The 17,223-nt window shown below is 42.1% G+C and overlaps 1 protein-coding gene across 10 annotated transcripts in view; it reads left to right on the plus strand.

The window, feature by feature from the left end:
- Nucleotides 1–17,223, plus strand: part of AUTS2 (activator of transcription and developmental regulator AUTS2) — a 690,192-nt gene that overhangs the window by 380,457 nt on the left and 292,512 nt on the right. The window lies entirely within an intron of this gene.

The following is a 17,223-nucleotide window of genomic DNA, read 5'->3' on the forward strand; positions in this document are numbered from 1 at the left end:
TCCTTTAATAAAACTTAGTTTTCTTATTTTCTTAAACTCAAGAGCCCCAGTGTGATTATAACTAAGGGCAAAGTCTGTTTCTCCACCAGAGATTCAGAACTCAGTTCAGCTTCCAAGCTGCATGTTCACCCTACACACATATTCCAAGATTAAGATCAACAAAGGAGACCCCCCTGGGGGTGTTCCCTCTGCAATACTAGGAACCTGGTGGGGTACTCCAGGGAAAGGCTTTTTAGTGACAGCTCCTCATATGTGCTACTCCATCCCTTCACAGGTGTGTCCAGCTCCATCCCTCTGTAGTTTTAGGTGGTTGGTTGAGGCACTTTATTTATTCATTTATTTTTGTTCCTCCTGCAATTAATAATTGTTATTCAGTAATTTGCTGTTATGTGTTTTAAAAAGCTCAAGTAATTTTTATTTCCTGTGTTGTAAACTGTCCTGTGGCTTATGCAAAGGGAAATATTTAATTCATCCAAATAAAACGAATAATAGTAGGGATCAAGCCATTTAAAGCTCTTACATCCAAGTTTGTCCCTTTGTTTATTCAACAGCTCTGCAGATGCTTTTCCGGAGGTGCCTTGGGACTTTTTGAGGCAGGGACCCCAAAAGGGGTTTCATTCAACCCATTCATTTAAAGCAGTATCATACCATTTTAAACAGCCATGACCTTCCCCAAATAATCCTGAGAGCTGGAGTTTGCCAAGGGAGCTGAGAGCTATTAGGAGACCCCTACACCTCTCAGAGAGCTACAATTCCTAGAGTTCCCTGGGAAGAGGAACTGTTGGTTAAACAGTATTATTGTAGGGAAATACAGGTTTCCATGGGGGAAGCAATGGCTGTCTAAAGTGGTATCATAGTCCCTTAAATGTATGGTGAGAATATTGCAAGGGTCATTTCAAACAAATACAGCCTGTGGAGGGAAAAGAAAGCTACAAGAGTCATGGCAGATGGATCAGCTCTGGCCAAATAATGAAAACAGACCTTCCTTAGGCTAGCCAGCTTTGAAAGAGTTAATCTCAGCAGTCAGTCAGGAGCTGGACCTCTGCTTTTTTCTTCTTCCTTCCCTCAGGTCTCTATTCATCTTCCAGGAACTGAATTTTTCATGCAGTAATTAAAATTTGTAGGTCAAGCCTCCCATGGCACCGTTTTCTGCTAATATGGGAGAGCAATGGTTGGATTCGCTTACGCGTCTCTTTGCCGTGCTGAGATTTAAAGGATGAAGGGTGACATTTCCCCCCCATTTTGTAAATTAATGCCATTGATCCGCCTAACAAGAACAAAGTTAGGCTTCAAAATACCAAATGATAAAGAGATTTAGACCTGAAATGGCTTTCCAAAAGCACCTTTATTGTAAGACCTGACGCAGAATATTGAACTTTCAATTAGAATTTCTAATAGGCTATTGACTTAAATGGATAAAATGTTGCAAGCCATCGCTTTTGAGATGGCAAAAAATTGTGTCTTGCATTCAAGGGATATTGCTTTATGGAGGAAATAGAGCTCTTCAGGTTGAAGAACAATAAGTGGAGACCGTGACAATATTATCTGTTGCCCCCTCTCTACCACGTATCCCCCTACTTCTTCATCCTCCCTAAGAAATTGAAGTCCAGCGCTCTTCTGATGTCGCATAGAACTTTATGATTTGCAATATTTCAGCCTCCTTGGAAATTCTTGGCATTGGGCTCTTCTGGAATCTGCCCCATGTGCTGAAGAGCTCAACTGCAGTTGAAAGTCTCCTCAGTAAAGAATCTTCCAGACTGTCTCTGCCCACCTAGGCTGACCAGTGGATCTCTCTGGGCAGGAAAGAACATAAAGGGCTTCCTTTTTCAAGCTGAGCCTTGTTTGAGGGAGGGGGAAAAGCAGGGAGTGGGAACCTTAGGGATAATCCCAATTTTTAAAAATGGTGTTGAAAGATGAAGACCTCCACTGGTCACTGAAAAGACAGCAGAGATGGAGCCTGTCTAATTTTTAATGGGATGGAATTCCAAAACACTAAAGGACTGATTCCTATGCCATGCGGTAGGAACCTCCTGATAAGATACTGAGCAAAGCTTAGTTAGTGATTGACTGGGAATATACCTGTAATGGGTGACATAATATCCAAAACTGCATAGGGCTATAGACATCACCTGGAACTTAGCCAAGAAAGGCTGGAACTTTTTGAAAGGCATGGGGAGTGGTGGCCCCCGCTTTGTAGAATGCTTTCCCTAGGGAGACTCACCTGGTGCCTTCGTTGCATATCTTTAGGTACCAGGTGAAAATGTTACTTTCCCAGGCCTTTGGCTACTTGAACCATCTATGGCCCTTTAAACAGGGGTGGGTGGGTTATTATTATTTTTGTTACTACATTATGTGTTTTTGTGTTTTTGTACTGTAAACTGCCCTGTGATCCTCAGATGATGGCCATTATATACATTTAATAAATGATAATGATACAAATCATCACACTAGTAATCCAAACGGGACATTACGAGAGCATGGATGGCTGATGAAACTTCCCTCTCTCCAGCTCACCACTTCAACTGTTCTTCTTCCCTTCCTTCTTGGATGAACATCTGGTCACTTTTGAGAGTAATTGATGCCTTGTGGGGTGAAACGTGGCTCTCTGTTTCTGTGGAATGCTAGTCTGACACAGTCATTAGTTGGGAGTGAGTCTGGGAGAAGACATGTGTATTCACTCATAACCAATGAGAAATGCATTTAATAAATCTGCAAAGTAGGCCACTGTTGTTATGATAGTTTATGAAAACAAAATCCGGCTTCCCTATTCTGGTGTTCAGCACTTTTGAAAGGAAAAGGGAAATTAAAATAAACAAATGAACCTAACCTTTTTTTAAAAAATCGAGGTGCTCTAGCCACCACACTTTGAAAAATCAATGCCTTTTCACAGAATCGTAGCTCTGTAAGGGGAATAGAGGTTTCCTCCCAGCACCCTTAACAAACTACAGTCCTCAGTATATTTTCAAGTACAGGCAGCGGCGGTTACGTTCCGAGGCACTTCACAAGTTGGTGAAATCACATATAATTGAAATCCTTTGGAAAAGTCTTCAAGCACACACACACCCCACCCTGGTTCCTCCTTTTAGTCATGTTTAGTTATGTTTCAGTGATGTCTTTATGACTTCTGGGTTCAGCACAATAGTGCGCATATTGTGCACATACTGAATGTGCACATACACAGTTGTGCATACATTGAACGTGCATAAACTGGGGGCTGCCTGTGGTTTGATGTTGCTTTAAATGTATAATTCAGAGTGGCTATTTGTTGGCTATTTGTTGCACAATTCACTGAACCAAAGTTATGCAGCGCTCCAGTTTTGGGTTATTACCCTTCACACATCCATTAGCATCAACACAATTAGTTCTTCACAATGTAACGTTGATTATTATTGCGACTTGCATTTTGTGTGCAATGTTGTGGTCCTGCCTTTGCTTCTAATGCTGCCTCTTTGTTGTTATCTAGCCTGCACACTCATAAGAGGAAAGGCAGATTATGAGAAATTAAAAATAATATGTGGTAATAAATTAAAGTCACTTAGCAGTATACTTGTTCCTTTGGGGGCGGGGGGAATGTTTTGTGCCAGTGGGACATTGTTGCACAAGAGAATGCACAAACAGGTTTCTGGTAACTTAGTTGCACAATAGCGCTTACCCTCCTGTTTTGATTTTTGTATTTTGTATTTGCTGTTAGTCTTGGCTGTGCTTTCAGGAAGAGGAAACTATAAGCTAATAGCAATAACAATACTCTTCCCTCTGTGGCACATATTATGGCCAATTAGCTGTTTGCAGGATTGTGCGTTTGTTAAGAACAATCTGTCTTGTATTTTGTTTTGTTTTTTTGTATACAATGAATGAAGTCTGAAATGTTTAAACCACATGCACACACACACCCCTTTGCGCACGCACAGGGAATACAATGCTGGGCCTTCTGAGCATGGGCAAATTGCTTGGTGTCTTGACCCTTGCTCCCCCATCAATATATTTTCAAAGCATTCTCCTGTATTTGTCTGTGTGTGCCCCTCCTTCCTCAAAGAGCAACCATCCCTCTCTAGGATAAAGGGTTAATATTATGCTTATGTTACAGTGCATTAAAAACTCTAATTAAAACAGTATTACATTCCCATCTGCCAATCTCCAGTAATCTTCTTTAATTGCAGTAATTAAACTATATTTACATGTTCAGAATACTTGTAATTTAGCAAATTGCGCACTCTGCTCTCCATTTAATCAAACAACCAGTTCCAGTATATTTAGTGTGGAAAGAAGTAATTTCAGTGTTTTGATTACTATAGCAGATTTGACAGAGTAAGTACCCCTCTAGTCGAGGCTTTGAAAAGGAAGGCAAACATGAAATATAGGCATGGTTTGATTGCCACGTGAACACCTAATTGCATGTTGAAGATTTACTATTAGGGGTGCAAACCGTTTCTCACTTGATCTTTCTTTCAGGCACAGCTGACATAACAGATAATGGAAGATATCTATTTGGGGACTGCCTGGCGAAATACACACAATTTTTGCATTAGGCATCTTAAAAACACACACCACAGTGGAAACACAAAATCTATAGTTGAACTGGTGCACCATAAGCAGAATCCATTGTTCTGTGGGGAGAAAAGGAAAGAAAGAAAGAATATTTCTAATTATCCTGATGGATATCATGTTTCTCCCCCCCCCCCCAAAAAAAACAACATTTTGAAAAGCATTTCCTTCCCATCTTACCCATCCGCACAGATTCAAAAAAACAAACAAACCACCAAGAAAATGCCCATGATGGTCTCCTTTCTAGACTAGATTCCTTCAGTCTTGGAGTAGGAGGAGCAGAGCCGACCCACCCATGAGGCAGATGGATGCAGTTGCCTCAGGTGGTGGAACGGCATTGGGTGGTGTCCCCAAATGCTCCTGCCCTGCCCCAGCCATCACTGCAGGGGAGAAGTGGTATGGAGAGGTGAGGAGAAGTGGTGGCAGCTTTGGGGAAGATCTTGTGACATCTCACAGAGCTTGCCCGAGATCTCGCCACTGCTGCCATTTCTCTTTGCTTCTCCCATGGTGGGAGTGGTACCCCACCTGCCCCTCCACTCATGGGGAAGCAAGGAGAAGCAGCTGTGGCTTTCAGGTTCTGGTGAGATGCTTCAGACCTGTCACTGGAAGCCGCAGCCGTACGACCCTGGTAAACAAAGCTTGGGTGGTGGGGAGCAACACCTTCCCATTTTGCCTCAGGTGGCAAAATAGGATGGGCCACCCCTGGAGCATAATGTAGCTTGTAAGAAAGGGAATCCCTTAAGGACAAAGAATTAGAACAAGCCCTGATCAGACAACAGGCCTATCTCATCCAGCATCCTGTTTTGCATGTTGGCTAACCAAATGCTTATGGGGAATCCACAAGGAAGAGATGAGGGCAATAGTGCTCTCCTTGTGTTCTTCAGTGACGGCTACATAGCCACTATTACTAGGAGCCTTCCAGATAAACTGGGTGCCCTTGTCTGTAATGCATCAGCTTTTCATGTACAAGGAGATACACAAGATTTTGATTTTTTTAAAAAAAGGGAGACCATTCAATCATGCAATAACCTACTTAAGAACCTTGGTAACTAGTGTAGAGCAAGTCAAGCCAATGATCTAACTAGCCCAGTGTTGTGTACACTGACTGGCGATGGCTTTCAGACATGGTCCATTCCCAGCCCTATGCTGGGAATTGAACCAGGGGTCTTCTCCATGCAAGACCATGAGCTCTACCACTGAACTACGCCCCCCACAAGCCCAGGATTCGAGGATATAGTCCAGGAAGAACTTGCAGCATTACAATCGAGAACTCTATTTTTTCCTGCACTGTCCGAAAGTGGTAGATCCATCTTTCCCCTCCTGCCAACAAGAATTCCTTGGAGTAACACTAGGTCCAGAGCACTGTAGAGGATGCAAAATGGTGGCCAAACCTTTCAACACAGTTTATTTATTTACTTCACATAATGTATACACCACTTGATTGTAAGAAAAGAAAAGAAAAAGCTCAAAGCAGTTTACCAAAAAAGAATAAAACAATAATGTTATAAATAAATGCAATTACCGATGACAATTTAAATCATTGGGGTAAATAAAATCAGCAATAAACTAAAAATAGATTAAACACACACCGCTGTTTTTGCTGCCACCGCCAGTTATATTAGCACTATAAGAACCTTGGTCTTATACTGAGTCTGATCACCAGTCCATCTCATTCGGCAATACAGACATATAGACATACATAATTTTATTTATATGCCACCTTTCCATCTTTGGAATGATGCTCGAGGCATCTTACAATATGAAAAAAAATTAATTACAAATGTAACAAAAGTAGTCACAAACAATAGATAAAACATCAGAAAAGACACAACCAAATTGAACCATTTCCACATAAATCAAAAGATATAAATAAAGATAACAAAAAGATTCATGTCAATAACAGCAACAACAACCCCCCCCAAAAAAACCCAATACACCAGTTCAAGAGTTTGCTCAGCAGCCTCAGCTTTTGTAGCTGGAGTCAGTCCAGGCCCTGCCCTCCCAGGCCAGGAGGAAAAGGTGTGCAAGGCAGGGAGTAGGTCCTCTAGGAGTCACTGGGATGTCTACATTGACTGGCAGTGACTTTCATGCAGGACTCCTTTTCCTAGCTCCACATGGAGATGCCATTGGGGATTCATCCTCAGACCTTCTGCATGCAAAGCAGGTGTGCCGCCACTGAGCTATGGCCCTTCCCAACTCACAGTGGTCATTAGGGATGTAATTCGCGATGTCGTCTTGCTTCGTTAATTTTTTCACAAATCATCGGGCCCATTCTGCTTCACAGCTCTTCCTTTCCCCGTAATCTTTGAAGCTCTTTCGTTCCTGCACACTTCGTCTGCGGAATATTTTGTAATACATTGATGTATCTTTTGTTGTTGTTGTAAAAAAAAAAAAAAAAGGATTCTTCTTACATACCCAATAAGAAAGTGGTGAACTGAGGGGATGGATGACTTGTGTAAAGTCTCCTTCTGAACACCAGATTCTGAGGACCACAAGCAGGACAAGGCTGTTGTGCCTAAGCCCTGCCACGTTTGTGCCTCGTCTGTGGGCTTTTTGTAATTAAACACTACTTGTGATGTCCTCCAGTTGAATGCTCCACCCTCCTGAAGCTGAAAAAAGCAGGGACAGGTTGGAAGTGGAATCTGGAGTCCCATGACACAATTGTTTCAGCACCACTGTGAGCAGGGGCGGAGGAAGGGTGGTGGGGGCAGTTCAACCTGGGTGTCATCCCTTGGGGGGGTGACATCGATGCACCCCCCGGGATGTTTGTCATCGGCAGCCCCCCCCCCGTGATGCTCACCATGGGTGATACCCCCTGGGACGCGCAACACTAACTGTGAGTACTTTCCCTTTTCCTTTAATTTATAACAGCCCTGCTGGAGAAGAAAGAGAAATCCTCTCTTTCCTCTACTTTCCACCATAAAGTGAAGCTAACATTCGGAATTTTTTACAGGAAGGAAACAGAACATGGGGAATGGAGAGTAGTCACATAATGAACCGAAATAGCAGGATTTTTTTTTTTAAAGTGAAAAAAAGAGACATGAAAAAATTTCAGGAAAAAGATGGTTCGTTATAATCCCATGGACTCTGGAACAATGTGGGAAGGACTTTAAGTAGCAAAATCTACTTGTTCTCTGTGCATTTGGTTACTTCTCAAGATATCAGCGCATGGGCATCTGATGCCTGGCACGCAACCCTATTATACAGCATCTAACAGATTCCTTTATATATTGTTGCAGATTGTTTTGGATATGAATATTTAATGTGGATTTTGCTTCAATATTGATTCAATGGGAACGCAGGAAAAGACTTAAAACGGTGGAACAAGCCATCTGACAACAGGGGCTTGTTTTCCTGATCATTCCCATTGGTATGAATTTTGTGTCAATCATCCTCATGAGCGCAGGTTTTGGCTGTTGTACAGCAGCTCTTGGGGGAAGGGGGAGAGAAAACACCTTCTTCAAATGACACTATTTGAGTGGAATCCAAGATACAGTGGTGATGTAAGGCTGGATGCCCTGATCTACTTTTGTTCTAGTTTAGTTCCACAGAAAACAGATAAACAATCTCCCTATGATACACAAAAGACTTAAGCTCTATTCCTGTACCTACTTGTCTGGGAGTAAGCCACATTGCACTCAGTGAGGTCTTACTTTGAGCAGATGTTTATAGGATGGTGCTGCTACTGGACTATAGTTGGCCAGATGTTTCTTAGGGCTTTTCTCATATATTGGCTTACATATAGCTCAGCACCATTCAGCTTGGAGACAGACAGACCTCTCGATGTATGAGAAAAATTGTACCTTGGGCTAGAGATGGGTGAATCCATAAGTTTTCATTTCTCTCATTTTCTCAGTCTTAAGTTCCATATTTTCACATCTGTTCACAATTTGTTTACTTTTCAAAAAAATCCTTATGGGAATATCACCAGAGTTAATTCCCTCTGAATGTATCATTTCTGTGTGCAATTTTGCACACACAATAAACACATTTTTTGCAAAGCAATTTTCCCTAATAAAATGCATATTTGTATTTTATTTTCACTAATATATGCATTTTAATGCTCACTTTACCCTCATATGCATTTTTGTATGCATTATTCAGCAGGAGAACTGCACTGCAAAGTTCAAAGTTGTGCAAATTTCAAAGGCTGGCTGGTTTCCAGTTCTCTTGTTGTTTAAGTAAATTCACGTTTAAAAGTGAACTGAATCAAATTCATCCAACATTCCTCCTATGGACAAAGAAAATGAAAAGCACAGGAGAGTACATGTTTAAGTACACAGACAGATCCTTGCCATATTTTAAATGCACTCTTGACTTTTACTGAGACGGGTGACCATTCTAGGTTACATCTGGAGTATACATTTAAAACCTCAAAGAATTATGGGAATTGTAGTTTGTTAATGATCTCACCTTCTTCACCTTACAGAGCTACAGTTCTCAGAGTTCCCTGGGGGGAATAGAGGTCTCCTAACAATACTCAGAGCCCTTGACTAACTACACTTTCCAGAAATATTGGTGGGGGAGCCTTGGCTATTAAAGTGGTGTTATACTGCTTTGAACGCAGTGCAGATGGGGCCATAGACTGAGTTTGTTCTGAAAATCTAGCTTCTTAGCCATTGATAGTGCGTTGGAGTTTATCAGGAAACAATTCTCTAAAAAATTATGCAAATCTCACATAAAATCTTATTTTATGATAATTAAACTTTAAAACCAGCATCTAAATATGTAGTTACCACAGAATTAAAACACTGATCATTTCAGTTATTTATACAGAAGGAAGCTTTCATCGTGGTTCGCCTAAAAATATATGCCAAGGCAAGCTTGCTTTTTTCCTTGTGGTTACATTAATGAATTTATTGCATAATGAAAGGTACTGATTTAGCAGCTTTTCATTATTCCTACTACATCACTTCACTTCCTCAATGAATCCTTGGTAAGCCTTGATGATGATGTTCGTCTTCAGATCTCTGAGAAGCTTTCTGTGCACGATATTATTCTTCCTGTGTGGGTTTTCCTGCCTATCCCCTCCTTGTCTGCTTAGCTTCAAAGGCTTAGTGGAACACTAGTTTAAGGCAAGTCATGGCCATCCCCTCACTCCCCCCCTTCAATTCACCACTGGATTGGCTAACAACGGTTTCCTCTAAAACCTGGCAAATAGCTGAGTTATTCCAAACCCCCATGTATGAGCCATGCCCAACCCTTTGGTGTCTCGGGGTCAGCATCCCAGAACATAGCAACTCCATCATTCCCACTCCGTTCTGTTGCATGGGAGCAGGGTTCAGCAAAGACACTTGGTTTGATGGGATAACCCTGGTCTTGCAAAGTTGATTTCATTTACGTATTTATTTAATAAAATTCATACACTCGGACCCTCCCAAGTGTGCCTATTTTCCAGGGATAGTTCTGGATTTACAGATGCCGTCCCAGTTTCTGATTTGATCCTAGAAGGTCCCACTTCTCCTTATTTTCATCTGAGAAATGTTGGAGGGTATGGAGCTATCTGATCCCCAAACCACCTGAAACCAACCTTGCATAGAGAAGTTTTTTAAAATGTTTAATGTTTTATTATGTTTTTATGTTGGAAGCTGCCTAGAGTGGCTGGGGCAACGCAGTCAGATAGGTGAGGTAGTAGTAGTAGTAGTAATAATAATAGAAAAATTGAATAGGGCATCCCTATTTTCATCGGAAAAATGTTGGAGGGAATGTACACTGCTTGACTGATTAAAAAAAAAAAAAAATCAGAGCATTTCCTCTCCTACTGGCCCCCACAGCAGCCATTTTGTGTTATGCCACCCATTCCATGTCAGTCATTTTGTGACTGGAGACCACAGCACTTCCTCAAAAACCCAAATGTACCTACTGGTCCTCAAAGTTTGGCGACCCCTGGCTTAAGCTGATTTGCCAGTGGCAAATGATATTATGGTAGATCTTGTTTCACAGCTATTCTGCACCAGTTGTACTGGGCTACTGAGTCACTGCTGAGCCCAATTCAATGTGGAAGTGATGACCCTTAAAGCCATGGTGGTTCATAACCAAGTTACATAAAGGACTGCCTGTGCCCATCTGAAAATCCCTTTTATCACTATCAATTACAAAAACCCTCCAACCAGGGAGGTTAAATTTGCAGGTATTAGAGACAGGGCTTTTTCAATGGTGACTTCAAAATTACTGAACTATTTCGGAAATGGGATTGATAACCCCCCCTCTTGTCTTTTAGACAGGCCTTGAGGACATCAATTTAATAAAAAAAAATATTTTAGAGGTAGAGTACATGTTTTGTTGTAAGTGGCCTGTTTTAGTCTCTCTGGTGAGTGGCTCTTCTGATTTTATTGAGTGGTATCCAATGCATTTGATCCATTAGCAGAAAGATTTCGGTTTCTGCAATGGAACGTCCCCTGTTCCTCCCACATGCGCCCCACACAATCTTGATAGGCTTGGGAGAAAAACCCTAGGACAGATTTCAAGGATGTCAGGGTGAGTGAGTGTATGTGTGTTGGGGGGGGCATTGTGTTTTCTGCAAGCAAAAATCCTCGCACTGGTGAAATATGTTGTACTCCTTTGGACACAAGCCACCTTTCTGCTTATTAAGATGGTGTTTTACTATAATACCGCATTGTTGTCTATGGTATATAGTTTTATGCAATATTGCACATGCTGTTAGTTAATTTTATTAGATGTCGTATGCCACCGTGAGACAAGACCTTATTTTGAAATTAAGTTTATTAAATTAAATAGATGTAATAATAACAACCTAAGGGGGCTTCCTTCTAAGTAGACAGGCACAGGATCCTGCTGTTTATGTGCCAAGGCTAATAATATAGGCAAGGCTTCCTGTATATGCAGAATATATAGACTATAGACTATAGAATCAGAAAGGGTGTGACCACAACAATGTGCCCTGCAGCCTTTGATGAACTGCTGCCTCTTGCAAGAATTTAGCTGATCCTTAATATCCCCCATTTATTAGTAGAATTAGTATGGCGGCCAACGTCTACAGAGAGGGATGTGCAGGGTGCAAGGAGAGTAATATTTTAAACCGGAGAAATGAAGCATGCAGCTCTGGAAGGGCCCAGCCCTCATTAGCTGAATGGTGGATTTTTCTAATTAGTTCTTTCTAGTGTAATTAGCATGGATGAGTCTAATCATCTCGTGTGCAACCAAATCTTAATGCTTGAGATGGGATGTCCTTGGTCTGTCTTTCAGAGGAATTCCAATGATTTTTTGAATGTTTGCTTTGTTAGATTTTTTCCCCCTTTAAAGGAACAGTATACATTCTCAGCTTTTGTGCTTGTCTAGAGCAGGCCCCATATTGGCTGGCTTTGACTCTGCTACTTACTTTTCCACAGGTAAGGATAGGAGTTGGGATTTTGACTCCGTTCTCATTTAAAGGTGACTCTGCCTAATTCACACTTTCTGAAACAATACGTGTTTAGCATCTGAGCAGAAGATTATGCAGGCACACCACTGACCTGGCCATAGTCTTTTCCAGGATTGCGAGATGCATTGTATTTCTATTTAATTAATATAATTTCCTAAATCTGCTTCTATGCATGTAAATCAGAATTCGCAGCTTTTATGCAAGTTTATCTTTTCTTTCTTTTGAGACACAATTCCTCTGTTTTGGATTATTTGTTGGTGGCCCCTCTACCCAAATCACAGGAGTGCAAAAAAACTGTCTGAATAAGTCATAAGTAAAGCATTCATGTACGTTGTGATTATTATTATTTTAAAGTGATTGTTTTGTGAGCTGAAGGCAATTTCTTATCCAGCATAAAAATATGTTGTCCATGCAAAGCCTCCAATATTTTGTAGATAAAAATTGGGATAGGCTTGAACACTGCTGATTAGATCACAGGGATCACTCTCTAAGCTGCATACGTAATGATCCTTATACATATTTTCAAATTCCACTGTTATATCTCTCACATGGATGTCTCCAAAAACAGCCATCTCAATACCCAGTTTCAAGTACATCTGTTCTGACACCCAAAATAAGATTGACAGCAAACCATCTTTTAAGGCACATATTACCGTAGTTAGCATATACTATATCCTTTAGCTTTATGACTGTGATTTATTCTTGTTTATTGTGAATGTTTGAATGAGATGTAATGAAAGCTTGGGTCAGGTTAGAGAGAGAGGAACTGAGATTGAGACAGAAACAGACAGACAGAGAGCTATGTGGACAGTATTTGTGTAATTCAATTTCAATGTGAGATCAAAAGATAATCCAGGATTTTAGAGATTTGAAGCCAAAGATGATTTTTAAAAGCCTGTGTTATGCTTAAAAGATCCCATTTGGGTTTATTATGACAGACTTCTGATACTCTCTCTCTCTCTCTCTCTCTCTCTCTCTCTCTCTCTCTCTCTCTCTTTGTTGTTGTTGTTGCATTGGTTTCCCATACTTCCTTTGAAGTCTTTATTGTAGGGCTGGTGTCAAAAGATGGCATTTTTGGACACATGGTCTGCTGCCATGTACTGCCCACTGGCCATGCTTGTCATAATTTCTGGTGTTGCTGCCTACCCAGGTGTCCTATCTGAGCATGCCCAGAATGAAACGAATGAGGAGAAAGAACACAACCCTCCATTTGTCTTATGCTCTCCATCTCAGCAATTCCACAGACTGAGCATATAGGAGAGAGGGCAAGCAAATGGCCAATGGTGACGCTAGACAGGAAGAGGAGGGCTCTTTCAGAGAAAGGAGGAGATATGGGTACAATGCCCAAAATCCCTTCACCCAATAAAAGCCAGGCACACTCTTTCACACACCCTGGGACCAGCACTGGTCTCTCATTCAAGCACTGGTTGAGCATAGGTATGGATGTTTTGCTCTGCAGGCAAAAAGCAGTCGGGGTGTGTCATGACCCCAGAGTCCAGCCCACAAATGAGGCAGGGTGAAGCACCTGCCTCAGACAATGGAAGCACAAGAGACAGTTTTCCACCTGCTTCTGCAACTGCCAGAATGTCACCCTCTCACCAGCGAGAGGGGACATTCTGGTTCATGGCTTTCTTGCTTGTCTTCTCTATCCCTGGGGCGGAGAAGATGAGCAGCAACACTTTGCTGAGTGCTCTGGCTCTCACTCCTTTTGGTGAGAAGGGGGGGGGGCGAGAAGGGGGGGCATTCCAGCAATGGTAAGATGACGGGCAGGGAGTGGCACATTCTCGTTTCGACTTAGGTGGCAAAACGGGATGGGCCACCCCTCACTAGGAAACCAAATTTTTGTTGCATTGACACCTGCAGTTGTTCTAACCTAATTTCGACATGCTGATTTCATATCTGAAGTTGGTTTTGTTCTGTAAGCTCTAGGGGTTTTTTTTTGCAATTCATGTTTTTCACAATGCAAGAATTCAATATTTTACTAAACACATAGCCAAAGTAGTACAATATGAGTATAAATGTAAATGACTTATATAACATGACATATATAGCATTGAAAATGACATGTATATCTATGTACAGCTGGAGGTATGCAAAAAAATGTATTCCCTTGGGATACACAGTATACTGGGGAACAAACCCCCCCCCCCATTTTCTGTTGCATGAGATTTTTCAACTGTTCTTATATGTTCTTTCGATGCTGGTTACAAAACTATAAAAACAAAGAAAAAATAAGTTTGCAAAACAATAATTACCATGTGGTTAGGGTAGATCAATGTGTCAGTGTCCACTTATCCCCAGTGTAAATATGACATATCGGCAAAAGTTGGAAATTGAAAGATAACTATAGCATGTACAGGAAACTTGATTTCAGATTTGAAATCAGCATTGAAAGAACATATAAGAACAGTTGAAAATTATCATGCAACAGAAAATGAAAAAAAAAAAAAAATTCCCCAGTGTATCAACTCAGAGTCAGATCCTGCAGAGTCTCCAGCTAAAGAGCTAAGGAGCCAGAAGTCCAGGGCTCTGAGCCTTCTCCTGGAGATTGGGACAGCCCTAAACCATCTGTGTTCACAAACTGAAATTTCAGTGTCTGACCCTGGAAAGGGAATACAAATGCAAAGATTAGTTATTTGTGTAGCCAAAGCCATTACCAAAAATAAGATACACAAGCCAAATTAAAATACATTACACAGTTAAAAGAAGTGTTAAAACCAGGCGTTCTGTCAGATAACAGTTTGCTCCCCTGCAGAATTTAATTTACCATCCCCACAAACCTTTCTCCTTAAAATTGCTGCTATAATGGCAAAACAGGCCATGTTTTCATAAGGGCAAGGGGACCTGTTCTCTAATAAAAAGTTAATCAGATACCCAATCGATATCTCAACTGAGAGAAGTTAAATCTTCAGACAAGGCTGCACTTAAATCCTTGCAGCTTGGGCAAATCATTAAGTAGTGGGGTAAATCTTCAGGCAGATTACCTCCGCATGGGTAATCTCTCTTCATAAGGAATTTTGGGACATGTTTGTCACAGACCAGTTGGATGCAGAGGAATGGTGGGAGGAAATACCTGGGAAACTCCCAAGGGAAGAAGGCTCAGTCAGAGGATTGGTGGTGGGCCGATGATGGGTGGTCAGAGGCAGAAAAGGGAGACAACTAAGAGTAGGTGTCAGAAACGGAAGAGGTAACAGGGCTTAGTGAGTGGGGGGAGTCCATGGCAGAGGCTGAAGCAGGAGAGGAAGGAGGCAAAGAAGCAGAGATGAGCCCGGCTGGTCAAGAGGTAGGGGTGTCTCCCCCTCCTGCTGTGATAAGTTCCCCTTCCCCTTGGTCACTCAGAACCAGAAGAGGCATGAAGAGAGTGGAGGGGAAGTTAGCTTCACACAGACACAGATTGCTTGGGGAAAACCCTGGAGAGGATGGAATTTAGGCAGCTGTAGGGAGGTGGGGGGACGCAGGTGGTGCTGTGGGTTAAACCACAGAGCCTAGGACTTGCCAATCAGAAGGTCGGCAGTTCGAATCCCCGTGACGGGGTGAGCTCCCGTTGCTCAGTCCCTGCTCCTGCCAACCTAGCAGTTTGAAAGCACATCAAAGTGCAAGTAGATAAATAGGTACCGCTCCAGCGGGAAGGTAAACGGCGTTTCCGTGTGCTGCTCTGGTTCGCCAGAAACGGCTTAGTCCTGCTGGCCACATGACCCAGAAGCTGTACGCCGGCTCCCTCGGCCAATAAAGCAAGATGAGCGCCACAACCCCAGAGTCATCCGCGACTGGACCTAATGGTCAGGGATCCCTTTACCCTTTACCTTAGGGAGGTGGGGACCTTCAGTCTCAGCAACTGCTCCATGGGAACAAGACCTACTGGAGATGAGTCGCTGTGCTCATTAGGTCTGACACTCCTGTCCTTTTTGCTAGTAAAGAGTTAACATCAACTTGCTCAGTGTAATTTATTGCTGGCTCACTCCTGTCCACACCCTTCAGTTATGGCAGAGTGCATAGGCTGGAAGCACAGAGCTGAAAAGGCTGAAAAGGAGAGATGACTTTACAGCTCTGGAAAGGGATATGACATCACTTCTGTTTCCTTTCGAGAGACATTGATTGGGGGCAAGAGATGGCTGATCCTACGTAAGTCTGTATGTAAGCTGGATGATTTCTTTTTTCTATACGCTGTCCTTTGAAAAAAAGTAGTGATGTGATTTCCCTTCCCAAGCCAGGCACTAGTATTTCAGTTTGCTCAGCTCTAGCACACAAGCAGCTGCTCAGCTTCTGGCTCGCCTTTAGTTCTTAAAAAAAGAAAGAAAAACCAGTCATGTTGTCTCAGAGTAAGAATCCCCCACCCCCCACATGAAGGGAATTGCAAAGGGAACCCTACTTATTTTGAATTTAATTTTATTTGAGCAGTAATGATCTGATTATTGAATTGAATGGGACAATTAATTGAAAGGAAATTGATTTTGGAGCAGAATCTATATTATCTGGGCAGTAAATGAGCTGCATAAAATGAATTTGAGTGATCTGGGGTAGTGTTCAAATTAATTCGAGATTTTTTTTTTGTAAATGCGATTTAGGTGGGAATAAAATTGGCTTGCCTTTTGTGGAATTTAAATTCTAGTAATTATTTTTAAGGTGATATGGATGTGTATTAATCAGCACATGCAAAATACATGCTAGATTGCGCTCCCTCTTTTTTTGGGGGGGGGTGTTGAAAGGTGGAATTCTAAAAAGAACATCAGCCAAAATGGGATGCATAATAATAATAATAATAATAATAATAATAATAATTTTATAATTTATACCCCGCCCATCTGGCTGGGTTTCCCCAGCCACTCTGGGCAGCTTCCACAAAGACCAAAAATACACCAAAATGTCACACATTAAAAACTTCCCTGAACAGGGCTGCCTTCAGATGTCTTCTGAATGTCAGGTAGATGTTTATCGCTTTGACATCTGATGGGAGGGCGTTCCACAGGACGGGCGCCACTACCGAGAAGGCCCTCTGCCTGGTTCCCTGTAACTTGGCCTCTCGCAGTGAGGGAACCACCAGAAGGCCCTCGGAGCTGGGCCTCAGTGTCTGGGCAGAACGTTGGGGGAGGAGACGCTCCTTCAGATATACTGGACCGAGGCCGTTTAGGGCTTTAAAGGTCAGCACCAACACTTTGAATTGTGCTCGGAAACGTACTGGGAGCCAATGTAGGTCTTTCAAGACCAGTGTTATATGGTCTCGGCGGCCGCTCCCAGTCACCAGTCTAGCTGCCGCATTCTGGATTAGTTGTAGTTTCCGGGTCACCTTCAAAGGTAGCCCC

This window comes from Podarcis erhardii (assembly GCF_964252035.2).
Source record: "Podarcis erhardii genome assembly, chromosome: 16".
Taxonomy (NCBI): Eukaryota; Metazoa; Chordata; class Lepidosauria; order Squamata; family Lacertidae; genus Podarcis; species Podarcis erhardii.